This window comes from Camelina sativa, chromosome 12 (assembly GCF_030686135.1).
Source record: "Camelina sativa cultivar CO46 ecotype springtype chromosome 12, ASM3068613v1".
NCBI classification, from domain to species: Eukaryota; Viridiplantae; Streptophyta; class Magnoliopsida; order Brassicales; family Brassicaceae; genus Camelina; species Camelina sativa.
This window is the reverse complement of record NC_141891.1, coordinates 34,480,286-34,494,796: the sequence shown is the minus strand read 5'-3', so window position 1 is coordinate 34,494,796 and position 14,511 is coordinate 34,480,286. Positions and strand designations below refer to the sequence as shown.

Here is a 14,511-nt window from a genome sequence, read left to right as displayed (position 1 = left end):
TACCCTCTTCCGACTCAGAGCATCTGCAACCAAGTTAGCCTTACCAAGGTGATAAGCTATCTCCAAATCATAATCCGCCACCAGCTCCATCCACCGCCTCTGCCTCAAGTTCAACTCAGGCTGAGTGAATATATATTTCAGGCTCTTATGATCTGCAAACACATGTACCTTTGCACCATAAAGATAAGATCTCTAATTTTTCAGAGCAAAAACTACATCAGCCATCTCCAAATCATGAGTAAGAGAGTTGCCCTCATGCTTCCACAACTGCCGCGAAGCGTAGGCAATTAATCACCTTCCCATGCTGCATCAACACACACCCCTAACCAACTCTAGATGCATCAGTCTAAACGACATTGGGTTCTCCCTGCTCAGGCAAAGCCAACACTAGCGTAGCAGTCAACATCTCCTTAAGTCTTGCATAGCCCTCCTCACACTCATGTGACCAAACAAAAGGAACATCCTTCCCTATCAACTTAGTCATCGGTCGTTCCTTACTCGCAAAGCCCTGCACAAATCTTCTATAGTAACCTGCCAAACCGAGGAAACTCCTGATCTCTGTGTTGTTTTGCGACCTAGACCAATCCCTAATAGCCTGAATCTTCTTTGGATCTACAGAAACCCTCTCTGCAGAAAAATTATGACCCAGAAAACTCATCTCACGCTGCAAAAAACTGCACTTGCTCAACTTAGCAAACAACTTCTGCTCCCGCAGCTTCTCGAGAACTGCCCTCAAATGCACTGCATGCTCCTCAGGACTCTTAGAAAATACCAGGATATCGTCGATGAAAATGAGGACAGACACGTCCATAAACTCTTGAAAATGTTGTTCATCAATCTCATAAACGTTGTTGGCGCGTTAGTAAACCCAAAAGGCATCACCATAAACTCATAATTCCCATACCTCGCCCTGAAAGTCGTCTTCCTCACATCTGCCTCATCTATTGGTAACTGATGATAACCTGACGCCAGATCTACCTTAGAGAACCAAGTAGCACCCCTCAGCTGATCCAAAAACTCATCGATCCTGGGAAGAGGGTACTTGTTCTTCACAGTGGCCCTGTTCAAACCCCGGTAATCAATACACAAACAGAAACTTCCATCCTTCTTCTTAACGAATAACACCGGTGCTCCCCACGGTGATACACTAGGATGAATGAATCCCTTGTTCAATAGATCCTCCAACTGCTTCTTCAGCTCTGCTATCTCTGCTGGAGCCATCCTGTAAGGAGCCTTGGATAACAGTGTCGTCCCTGGTTCCAGTTCAATCGCGAAAGTATCAGACCGAGATGGTGGTAACCCCTGCAATGACTGGAACACATCCTCAAACTCCTCAGCAACCTGAATACTGCAAACCGTAGACTTCCCCACTGACTCTGGCATTGATATAGTAACCAGATAAGCCTCACGGCCCTTCTCGATCATCTTGTCAGCCTGAATGGCCGAGATCACGAGACTCCCCGACGTCCGTCTAATACCCTGAAAAACCAACTTCCCTCCTGAACGCTCAAACTCCACTCTACCACGATGGCAATCCAAATGTACCATATGCCGATGCAACCAATCCATCCCAAGAATAACATCATACAACTCCACTGGACTGATAAGCAAATCCGCTGGCCACGACTCTCCTGCGATCTGAAAATCCACTCCTCTAGCTCGTCCAATGACCCTTAGAAACTTGCCTTCCGCAACCCTAACAACTCATGTACGTTCCCCGAGATCTCCTCTGATATCCGCACTCTCTGCACACTCCGGAGTAATGAAGCTATGAGAAGCTCCAGAATCAAACATAACGTGAGACTTAAACCCGCCCACCAACAAGGTCCCTACACAAACCTCGTGTGTTGAGAACCTGACACTTTATCACAGGAAAAACATAAATCTGAAACTCCTAAAATTCACAAAGTTTAAGTACCAGAAATTATACCTGTGATCGCTCCGGCACTGGTTCCACCAGGCTCGACCGTCGTGTACACCCGTGGCGCCTGCTCAATCCATACTACCTGCTGCACTCCAGGCTGCACCACAAGTTGCACCGCTGCCACCGCCATCTGCTGCAACTTAAGATACTTGGGCCTGATGTGCCCAGGCTCCCTGCAATGATAGCATACACGAACCGCTGCCGTCGGAGCACTCCTCTGGGGACAGCTAGCTATCTTGTGATCCATGCACCCACAACCAAAGCACCCTGCACCACTCGGTCTCTGCATAGCCTCCCACCTCCTCTTGGTTCCCTGCGCAGGCTTACCGCCCTTGCTAGAACCTCCCTGATGATGAGCCTTCCTAGGTTGTACCGCTAGACTAACCGTCACTGCCTGTACCCGGATATCCTCCTCAATCTCTGCTGCAGTCTCAATCAGCTCTGCACGTGAAGCATAACTATGTCCTCTACAATGGACTCAAGTCATCATGAAGAGCCCTCATAAACCTCCTGATCTGGGCTTCCTCAGACTCCAAAGCACGACCCCCATAAGATAGAAGTCTGAAACAAGATTTATTATGGTGGTGAGTGATGATGAATGTATGCAATGGTGAGATATGAATGGAATGATGGATGGGTGTTTCAATTCCCCTTATGTTGTTGCAGTATAAGAGGTATCAATCCTAAATGAGTGTTTGTGAACAATTAAGATGTGCATATGAATCTAAGTTAAGACAAATGTAGAGATTGTTTGTCACTAACAATCCTAAGATGGAAATGTAAAGATGCAGAAAGTAAACTACAAGAACTAAGAACTAAATGCAAATGAAACTGAATGATTTCAACAGTAATGAAGCAAGAACAGAAATAGAAACTACTACTAATGAACTAATGCAAGACAATTAATGAACTGAAAGCTAAATGAATGCAACTAGAATGAGACAGGAATGAAACAGGACAATCACAAATCATAAACAAGAGTTCTGGGGATGAACTCGAGCAAGCACTCGACCGAGTGTAGGTCGAGTGGGAGGTCGAGTTGGTTAAATCTGGAAAACAGAGCAACACAATAAAAACAGAGCAATGCAAATACGAATCAGACAACAAGCAAGCAACATGATTAAGACTTTAAGATCAATAAACAAAGAAGGTCCTGAGGATGGATTCATGGGATGAACTAATCATTGTGGTTATCTAACTTGGTCAACAAATCTCAAGCAAACTTTGAGCTAACCTCTAGACATATAAATCTAAGACAAGTTTCTCCCACTCTCATAGTCAAGAAACAATCAAACCTATGCAATTCTAGACTTGTTCTCACACAGTAAAGAATCTACACAAGCAGGCATTAAGCAATACATCTCAAACCAAACAAGACCTCTAATCTCTTAGCAAGCCTAATGGTAAGCTCTAGATCTAGCCTTATCTATGCTTCTTAAACATTGGTGTGATGCTAAGAAGCTTGAGATCAGATCCTACCCTCTCAGATATAGGATCAGCATTAAGAACATCTAGCCTAGAAGAGATCTACAACAATCAAGCTTGACCAAATCACACAAACCACAAGATCAATCCATCCTAACCCATCCTCAAGATCCTAAGCAAACTACTCACAACAATACATGATGAACAAAGTCAAAAACCCAGAAAATATTGAAACTTGCATTATTAGAAAGATGAAACAAAGATCTTCAATATTGATGAAAGGATCAAACTCAAATTCTCAATATTAAGAAAGTTATGAAACTAACAATATTGAGGAATTTAGTCTTTTTCAAGTACAAGATCTAAGGAAAATAAAGTGCAAAAAGAATAATTCCCAAAAAGGGTAAAAACTAGGTTTAGAGAATATCTAAAAAACTGGACTCTTTTGGTGGCTGCAGGTACAAGGCTTTATATAGGAGAGGAGGTGGAAGCCCTAAAAATACAAAAAGTCAAAGTAGTCAACGGCTCGGTCAACTCGACCAGTGCTCGGTCGAGTGGCTTGGTCGAGCTGGCTTCTCTCGTGCAATCTCCACTCGGTCGAGTCCTCCTCAGCACACGGTCGAGTGTCTGGTCGAGTGTGCGGTCGAGTTGGACTTTGGACCTTGGTTCTTCAGCCTTAACTCCCTTGTTTCCTCCTCATGATTGCTTCACATCTCTTCTCCATTGCTTCCATGCTCCTTAAGCTCCAGAATCACCTGTTTATGCATGAAAAGATACAAATGCAATGCAACTAAACTCTAATGCATGATTAGTGCTAAAGCTACACAATAATGGCCTAAATGGATAGCAAAAGATGCAAAAGATGTGAATAAACTAAGGGAAAACAAGGTAAAATATATGAACATCAACACCCCCAAACTTAGTCTTTGCTTGCCCTCAAGCAAATAAGCAAGACATAAGAAGGTAAGTGAGGTTTGAAAGTGGGATCTCAGCTCCTAAAGCTTGCAAATAGACCATCTAGAATCAATGTCCAAGTTACTAGTACTATGATGCAAGTTGAATGAGCTGGAATCAAAGACTTTAGACAAGCATTTCACAACCTTTATTGATTTGAGCCTAAGACATCCACATGCATTCAAATCAACCATTTCCTTTAACATTCATTAAACAAGAACATGAATCAATTCTATGCAATGCTTAAACTTATTTGTCTTGGTAATAAAGGGTTTTGAGACAATGATGGTCTCTTTTTAGAGTAGGGCTTATCAATATCAAGGTTCTCTCATGAAAATGGATTGAGCTTTAGAAGAATGCTAAAGGTAAGAACACCTAGACACATACAAAAATAAAACCTTGTCTACCCAAAGGCACCCAAAGTGTTTATCCTAGCAATCTAAACCCAAATGATCCTAGTGCTACCCTTTACTTCTTTTTTTCTCTTTAACCCTTTCCTCTTTTGGTTTTCAAGTCTTAGGAGATGTTTTCTTATTTGATCTTTCTAGTGGGATGGGGGATTCTTACTTATTTGCTATGGTTCTCTTTTCTTCTTATTCTTAAGACATATAAGCATTTTGCTAAACTTTTCTTTTCTTCTCTTCTTTTCCTTAACTAGAACCATCTTAAACAACATTTTACTTCCCATCCTTTCACTAGACTTTGCTTAAACACAATCTCCTCTTAAAGACTCTACCCTTTTTCTTTCTCTTTTCTTTCTTTTCTTTCTTTAACAGCCAAGTCCCAAACCCAACAAGTGAACCACCTAGTCCTATCTAGTTTGAAAAATGCAAACTAGAACTACACAAGGTATTACTCTTGTCAGTTCAAACCTAACACTTTCTACCAAGCTCAATCCCAAAAATAGGTCTCACACACTCAAGAATAAACAAGGCTTGAAAGAAGGTTTGGTTTAGGGGTAGGGGAACTGATCTTAATGATTTAATCAGCTACTTGGATCAACAAGAGTGGTAAAAAGGAGAAAAATGATCCAAGTATGTATATGGTATCCATGAGTTTAAAGCAATGCACACATTGATAATTATAAGTCAATATTAGGTTCTTATAAATAGGAAATGGTTTCAAATCTCAACATGCTTCAATTTAGACCAAATGCAATGCAAGAATTCAAGGCTTGGTTCAATCTTATGCTTATAACTACTCAACTAGCATCAAAGTACTATTAACTTGGGCATTGATCCTAGTCTAGTGAATAAGCTAGCTAACAAGGCAAACTCATCATAGATCCCTAATGCAAATATTATACAATTTTATATGAAACATGCTAAACAAGATCCTAATATGCAATGCAAACTACATGAACACTCTTTTTTTATGAAGATTTTTTTCAAAATTTTTAAAAATTTTTATGGTTTTTCTATGCCTTAGATGCTTATGCAAGTGCTAACATGATGATGATAAAAATTTGAAATAAGAACACAAAACACAATGTCAAATGCTATCTCAAACCCTCCCCCAAACTTAAATCACACAGTCCTCTGTGTGAAAGAAATTTGATTGAGGATTCAAGATTAAAAACAAAACAAAACACAACATCAAATGCAATGGTATTTACAAGTGAAGGTGATAGTGGTACCTTAGGGGTTGTGGAAAAAGTTTTCCACATCCATCTGCATGCTGTCATAGGAGTAGTTGGGGTCTTGTTGGTGACTTGGAGATTGACTTTGGGACAGCTCGACGATGGCGATCGACCGCGACTCGGTCGAGTACGTGTCCGAGTGGGGGGGGTCGAGCTGGACCGCGAGTGTCAAAATGTTGACCTTGCTGCTGGCAAAACTGCTGGTAGAGAGCTGGATCCATGTAGTACTGAGGTGGGATGGGAGGGTAACTTGGATAACCTGGATAAGCAGCTGGAGGTGGGAAACCATAGGGTGATCTGGGCTGGTACTCGGCCGAGTGCATTGGAGGTGCTCGGTCGAGTGGGTGCTCGAGTGACCCGGTCGAGTGCCTCGAAAATTGTTGTTCTCGGGTACTTGAGCTCCTCTTCCTCTGATTTGGCTCATACATTGAAGTCCTAGCTGGTTCCACAGGATTCGCAACCCTTGAAAGTGCTCTAGTTGAGCTACTTCTCCTCAAAGGGCTTGAATGGCTAGGAGATGAGTTTCCACTCTTCAGCTCAGCAATCTCCTTCTTTAAGCCTTTGATAGACTTAGCCATGTTGGTCACCTTCTTCTTCAGCTTATCAAACCTCTTTCCATGCCACTTGCCCCACTTTTGCAAAAGAGTTAACCTCTTGGCATTCTCCCTCACTCCTCTACTATCTCTTGGGTTGGGCTCATAGTCTTCAAAGTAGAACTGCTCCTCTCCATCAGCTACTTGTGCATTCCCAGCTTCCTCAACTCTAGGTTGAACCACTCCATCAAACCAATGCTCCTTAGCTGGCCAAAAATCAATGTTGGCTCCTTCTTGAATGGTTGTGAGCTCTTGGTTAGGCAATATGAATTGCTTTTTCCCAAGTGTTGGAAGCTCAAAGTTGAAGATGTGGTTCCCTTGATGCATCTTCTTGGCTACGATGAGAGTAGAAGTGAGGTAGCTTGAGTCAATCCATCTTGGTGAGACACTTTCTCCTCTACGTGGAACTTTAGCAGCTTGAAGGATTGGAGTGATGATGCCTCCAATGGTAAGTGCTCCTCTTGACCCTTTGTTCTCAAACTTTCCTACCCAACTTCTCTTTTGAATCATGTGGTCAATGAGCACCATTCCTAGATCAGTCTCCACTGTGCTCCCAAGAATGATGGTACCATTCCTTGCTTGAAAGATCACTCCATTAAGAGCCAAGTTAATCATCTTTAGCTCTCCCTCATTGATGTTCCCAGTTTCCTTCCTTGCAAAGAAGGTGTTGGCAAGAGCCTTGTGGAAGTAAGTACCTTAGGACTGGGCTCCTTATCCTTGAGCTCTTGGAGTTGGAGGATGAGTAGAGCTTGTTCTCTCCAATGGTTTCCCACACAGCACACAACTCTTCTATTGGAACCATCAAACTCCTATTGCTCCCAACCTCAAAACCAAACACCTTGGCTATCTTTTTCATTGAAAGCTCATGCTTCTTCCCTTTGATAGTGAAGGAAATGTGGCCAGCTCCAACCTCAGGGTCTTTCCTTGCATATGTATGCAGCTTGACAGTGGCAAGGAACTCACAACTCTCCTATTTGTAGCCCTCCATGCAAAGCCCCATAAACTTGGTGAGATTGCTCTTCTCAAAGAGATATTCCACATCCTCATCAATAGCAAGCTTTTCCATGGTCTCCTTGTGTGGATACCTAGTTCCTAAGAACTCCATCCTCATGAAAGCATCATAACGCTGCCTCTTTGACAGCCCACAAGACTCAGCTTCTCCATCATCCATCAACTCTTCTTCTTCACTTTCTTCCTCACTCTCATTTTCACTCTCTTCTTGCTCAACTTCAACAGCTGGCCTCTTCCCCTTGGCCTTGTGTCTCCTCATAAACTCATTGAGAGTAGGCTCTCTTTCCTCCTCACTTTCGGTCCTCTCAGGATCTTCTTCAACTAGCTCTCTCCTTGGACGCGGCACCTGACTCGACCGGCTGCTCGAACCGCCACACGGTCGAGTGGTCGATCGAGTGGTCCGTCGAGTGACTCTCCCAGCTTCACCTCTTGATTCAAGGTTAGCATCACGACGTTCCATGGAGCTTGCAGCTGTTTGGTGAGACTTCTTGGCTATCTTGGAAGACATTTTCAAAAAAAACTGAAGGGAATAGACTCAAAGCTCAAAGTTAATAGGTTAGTGACCCAAAAACTTGAAAGAACAAAGCTTGAGCAAGAGATGAACTTTGAAAGAGATTTTAAAGCTTGAATTTAAATGTTTTGAGCAAATGAGAGAATGTGAGAGGTGTAGGATCGTGCAAGGACTATATAAAAAAGCTAAGGGGACAAGGAGACAACGGTGGAGTGTCCATACCATTCAAATTTGAATTGGGAATCTTTGACTTCCTTTTGGCTGCCACTCGACCCCACCACTTGACCAGCACGTGGTCGAGCTCCTTGACCAATTTTGAAATTTTAAAATTTTTCTCCATGTTCTTCCCTCCACTCGATCATTCTAGAAGAATGGGAATCGAATGGGCCTCAAATCGTACCCAGCTCGGCCGAGTACCTCTCGTGGCCTGGTCGAGTGGGCCTGCGAGTCTCCTTCTCCAAGTCCACATCTCTCCTTGCCCAACTATATTTTCACCAAAAAGCCTGTCCAACAAAAACATAAAAGAAAACACATCAAAACTACTAAGAAATTAAAGCATATTTACAAAGGATACCTTAGGGACTTCCTCCCTAGTGAGCTTGTTTAAAGTCACTAAGCTTGACTTTGGTTTCCTCTTTTAGACTTGATCTAGATACCAAGGAGGTGATGAAATCCTCCCTGGAACCTCTTGGTCACTGTGAAGTTGATCCTTGATCACCTCACCCTTAACACACAAACCATACTTCTTCTTGATTTTGAGCCTTGGTCTTGCTTTCCTCAAAGACCTCTTGTTCAGCTTAACTTGGAGATCCTCAACCATACTAGACAGCTCTTGAACTGACCTCTTAAGCTTTTCCACAGAATCCTCTTGAAGTGGGAGCTCAGTCTTTGAGGTTACCTTATCACTTAAGCCTCCTTGACCATCTTTGTCCTTGATAGTAAAAGGCTGGTAATCAATGGTAGGAAGGTTGGTTGTATTGTAGATGTTGAACTTCATAACTACATCTTCAGCAATGTTCAAGGTCACAAGACCTTCCTTAACATCAATAACTGCTCCAACAGTGGTTAAGAATGGCCTCCCTAGTAAGATTGGATCTTCAGGCTCCTTGTCCATCTCTATGACCACAAAATCAGTGTGAACCCTTGCCTTCCCTATCTTGAGTGGGACATTCTCCAACCTTCCAACTACCTTTTTATTTGTCCCATCAGCTAGGCACAAATGGAGGTTATTGGATTTGAAATCAGTTCTCCCAAGCTTTTGAGCTATGGAGTATGGCTTCACACTTGTTGAAGCTCCCAAATCACAAAGGCATTGATTGTAGTGAAGGTAACTGATGGTGCAAGGCAAATAGAATGGCCCTGGATCCTTAAGCTTAAGTGGGATGATCACTCCTCCAAGGTTCTCAAGATCCTTCTCATCTTGAGCTTGAGCCTTCTTCTTTGACAAATCAAGCAAAAAATTTCTATAGAAAGGATAAGGTTCATACTGTTCCAAGGCAGGTCCTCTCTCCTCTTCTTGGTAAGCTATGATAATCTCTTGAATGGCTGACACTTGTTCCTTTTTCTCAGCCAAAGCTTCTTCTTTCAAAACCCTTTCTTCCTCTTGTTGCTTAGCCAACATCTCCTTTTTCTCAATTATTTCCCTTAACTCCTTGATCTTCTGTGCTTTGAAACGCACAGGCAATGGTAGTGGAGGCTTGTAGGCAGGAGGAATGTACTTAGCAGGCTTGACAGCTTCGGATTCTCCAGCTCGATCGACCACTCGAGCATGTACTCGGTCGAGTGGCTGCTCGAGCTCCTGGTCGAGTTCGTATGCGAGCTCCTGTTGCTTTGCACAAACGTCACTTGGGGCTTCGGTAACTAATGAATTCCCCCAAACTTGGACTTCACTGTCCTTAGTGACTTCTTCCTCTTGAATTTGAATGGCTTTGGCTGTGAACTCCCTTGGATTTTGAACAGCTTTTCCAGGGAGTTGGTTGGGTTTTGGAGCTGAAGTAGAGGCTATGTTACTCTCCATATACTTCACTCTGGAACTAAGACCCTCAAACTTCATATTCAGATCATTGTACTGTGATGTTAACCTTTGGTTCAACTCAGCAAACTGCTTGGCTTCCTCAATCTTTCCTTGTGTTTGCCCAGTCAACAATTGTTGCATCATTGCTCTAAAGTCTTGTTCTTAGCCTTGGTTAGTCTGAAACCCTGGTGGGGGACACAACTGAGGCTGGAACACTTGATGTTGTTGTTTGGGGATGTAGTTTTGTTGCTGTTGAGGCGGTTTAGGTGGATAGACTTGGTCTTGAGGATTAGCCACATTGGTACTCCTATAAGAGAGATTGTTGTTCTTGAAACCCCCTTGGTTGTAGCCTTTGAATCCTCTTGAACTGGAACCTCTTCTTCACCAATGAAGTGAATAGACTTTTGTTGGCTAAGAAGGATCTTGTCAAGCTTCTCATTGACCATCTTAAAGTCCTTCTTGTACTTGTCCTCTTGATCAGTTGAGGAACTCCTTATGGTTCTGTCATAGTCCTCATTATAGTTGCCATCTGACTGAGCAAGATTCTCAACTACTTCCCAGCCTTCTTCCACATTCTTGTTGAGGAAATTGCCATTAGAAGCTGTGTCAAGCAGCATCCTTATCTTGGGAAGCACTCCTCTATACAATGTACTCAAGAGTGACTCATTGCTGAAGCCATGATGAGGGCATTGAGTCTGAAATCCTTTGAACCTCTCCCATGGTTCACAAAAGCTTTCATTGTTTCTTTGAGCAAACCTAGAAATCTCATTCCTCAACCTAGCAGTCCTTGCATTGGAGAAGAATTTGGCTAAGAAAGCCTTCTTGCAAGCATCCCATGTGGTTATTGCTCCAGTAGGAAGAGTCTTCTCCCAAAGGTGTGCCTTATCTCCAAGTGAGAATGGGATGAGCCTCAACTTGAATCCATCTTCACTCACTCCATTGATCTTTGTAAGACCACAGATTCTGTCAAACTCATCAAGGTGATCTAGTGGATCCTCCATTGGCAACCCATGGAACTTGTTAGCTTGAATCATGGAGATCAATCCACTCTTGATCTCAAAGTTGTTGTTTGGCACTGTTGGAGGCACAATACCAGCCCTTTGGTTGTGGGTGTTGGGTGCATCTCCAGCACCAATGTGCCTAGGTCTCTGCTCATGGTTAGCTTGTTGCTCCATGATCACTGAATCCTCTTGCTGAACTTGAACAACCATTCTTCTCTGATTTCCCAAACTCTTTTGCTTCCTATGTATGTTGTCAATAGGCCTTTGAAGATTATCTTTCCCCTTCGACCTTGTGTGCATCAACAAACGCGAGTACAGACTCGAACAGATTCACAATGGAGCTCAGGCTCGTCTGGGGGGTCAAGTCGACTGGGAAGTGGTGTCCAAATGTACACGGCTTCTGGCTCGATCAAGTGTTCGATCACTGCTCGGTCGAGTGGTGGTCGAGTGACTGGTCGAGTGTCACCTGAAATGGAACTTCAACCCAATAACAGAAGACTCAAGTGTATAAACGAACTTAATCTTAGACTAATATGAATCCTAAATGTAACAAAACACACTCAAATGGGCAACGGCGCCAAATTGAAACAAGATTTATTATGGTGGTGAGTGATGATGAATGTATGCAATGGTGAGATATGAATGGAATGATGGATGGGTGTTTCAATTCCCCTTATGCTGTTGCAGTATAAGAGGTATGAATCCTAAATGAGTGTTTGTGAACAATTAAGATGTGCATATGAATCTAAGTTAAGACAAATGTAGAGATTGTTTGTCACTAACAATCCTAAGATGGAAATGTAAAGATGCAGAAAGTAAACTACAAGAACTAAGAACTAAATGCAAATGAAACTGAATGGTTGCAACAGTAATGAAGCAAGAACAGAAATAGAAACTACTACTAATGAACTAATGCAAGACAATTAATGAACTGAAAGCTAAATGAATGCAACTAGAATGAGACAGGAATGAAACAGGACAATCACAAATCATAAACAAGAGTTCTGGGGATGAACTCGAGCAAGCACTCGACCGAGTGTAGGTCGAGTGGGAGGTCGAGTTGGTTAAATCCGGAAAACAGAGCAACACAATAAAAACAAAGCAATGCAAATACGAATCAAACAACAAGCAAGCAACAGGATTAAGACTTTAAGATCAATAAACAAAGAAGGTCCTGAGGATGGATTCATGGGATGAACTAATCATTTGGTTATCTAACTTGGTCAACAAATCTCAAGCAAACTTTGAGCTAACCTCTAGACATATAAATCTAAGACAAGTTTCTCCCACTCTCATGGTTAAGAAACAATCAAACCTATGCAATTCTAGACTTGTTCTCACACAGTAAAGAATCTACACAAGCAGACATTAAGCAATACATCTCAAACCAAACAAGACCTCTAATCTCTTAGCAAGCCTAATGGTAAGCTCTAGATCTAGCCTTATCTATGCTTCTTAAACATTGGTGTGATGCTAAGAAGCTTGAGATCAGATCCTACCCTCCCAGATATAGGATAAGCATTAAGAACATCTAGTCTAGAAGAGATCTACAACAATCAAGCTTGACCAAATCACACAAACCACAAGATCAATCCATCCTAACCCATCCTCAAGATCCTAAGCAAACTACTCACAACAATACATGATGAACAAAGTCAAAAACCCAGAAAATATTGAAACTTGCAATATTAGAAAGATGAAACAAAGATCTTCAATATTGATGAGAGGATCAAACTCAAATTCTCAATATTAAGAAAGTTATGAAATCAACAATATTGAGGAATTTAGTCTTTTTCAAGTACAAGATCTAAGGAAAATAAAGTGCAAAAAGAATAATTCCCAAAAAGGGTAAAAACTAGGTTTAGAGAATATCTAAAAAACTGGACTCTTTTGGTGGCTGCAGGTACAAGGCTTTATATAGGAGAGGAGGTGGAAGCCCTAAAAATACAAAAAGTCAAAGTAGTCAACGGCTTGGTCAACTCGACCAGTGCTCGGTCGAGTGGCTTGGTCGAGCTGGCTTCTCTCGTGCAATCTCCACTCGGTCGAGTCCTCCTCAGCACACGGTCGAGTGTCTGGTCGAGTGTGCGGTCGAGTTGGACTTTGAACCTTGGTTCTTCAGCCTTAACTCCCTTGTTTCCTCCTCATGATTGCTTCACATCTCTTCTCCATTGCTTCCATGCTCCTTAAGCTCCAGAATCACCTGTTTATGCATGAAAAGATGCAAATGCCATGCAACTAAACTCTAATGCATGATTAGTGCTAAAGCTACACAATAATGGCCTAAATGGATAGCAAAAGAAGCAAAAGATGTGAATAAACTAAGGGAAAACAAGGTAAAATATATGAACATCAAGTCTACTGAACTCCAAGTCCAGCTCCCGCACTGATCGCGTCCCTGAGATAATTGAAGGAAATGCACCTCCAACTGGTCCAATGCCTCTCTCGGAAAGTACTTGCGGTTGAACTCCTCCATGAAGTCAGCCCAAGTCATCTCCCTCTGCACTCTCCTAGCAGCCACTGATCTCCACCACACCTGAGCACCACCAACCAAGTTGTGGACCCCTATGTCCACCAAAAACTCCTCAGGACATCTTAGAGTCTCGAAGTTACGTTCCACACTCATCATCCACACATCTGCAGCAGTAGGTTCTGTACCACCCAAAAACCGTGCAGTATCCATTCCACACATCTCCTTAAGCATAGACAAATAACGACTATGTCCTCCCACATCCGCAGCCACTGGCTGCCGCTCCTCCACCACCACTGGTGGCACTACCTGAGTCTGAGCCGGTACCACTTTCTTACCAACTGACATGGCTTACCTGGCTTACCTTACTAACAACTAATTCCTATGTGCTCGATCCGATCAACGAAAAGAAATCCTGAAATTACATAAAGAAACGCGAGAATCTTCACAGTTGACATTTTCGATTGAGAAAGTGATCGGGGCCCACACCACATACATAGTGAAGTGATGCGAGAAAGCAAAGAACAAGTAGCAAAGATGACAGCACGCCAAGCAGCCGTACGAAAGAAAGTTGACAGATGGTAACAGCTCCAACACCTGTGCTAGCAAAGCTGCAAAGTCAACTCCAGGGACTCCACCCGCTGGAACTCCCACTCCCAGGACCCTAGCATCACCGGCCTCTCGAGCACCAATACCGCCCCCTCTGGCCACACTCATGGAATCCTCTTGGACACCCTGCGACTCTCCAACACCCTCAGCTGTCAAACTCTGGTCTATAGTATCACTAACTGTTGGGCCTCTGCCCCTACCACGACCACGACCGCATCCACGACCACGACCGCGTCCACGACCAGCAACAGCATCATCTCTAGCCATCTGCACTACCATGAACAGAAGACTAAGCAAACAATTTAAACATAACACAGAAACGTAAACTCACCGTAGAATCACACAGTAGGCTCGAAGAGGATG

At 42.9% G+C, this 14,511-nt stretch overlaps 1 non-coding gene across 1 annotated transcript; it reads left to right on the top strand.

Annotated features, from left to right (window-relative positions):
• Nucleotides 1–10,743: 10,743 nt before the first annotated feature.
• On the top strand, nucleotides 10,744–10,850 carry LOC147933052 (small nucleolar RNA R71). The gene has a single exon (XR_015576760.1). It is a non-coding gene; the product is annotated as a small nucleolar RNA R71 (small nucleolar RNA).
• The last annotated feature ends 3,661 nt before the right edge of the window (nucleotides 10,851–14,511 follow it).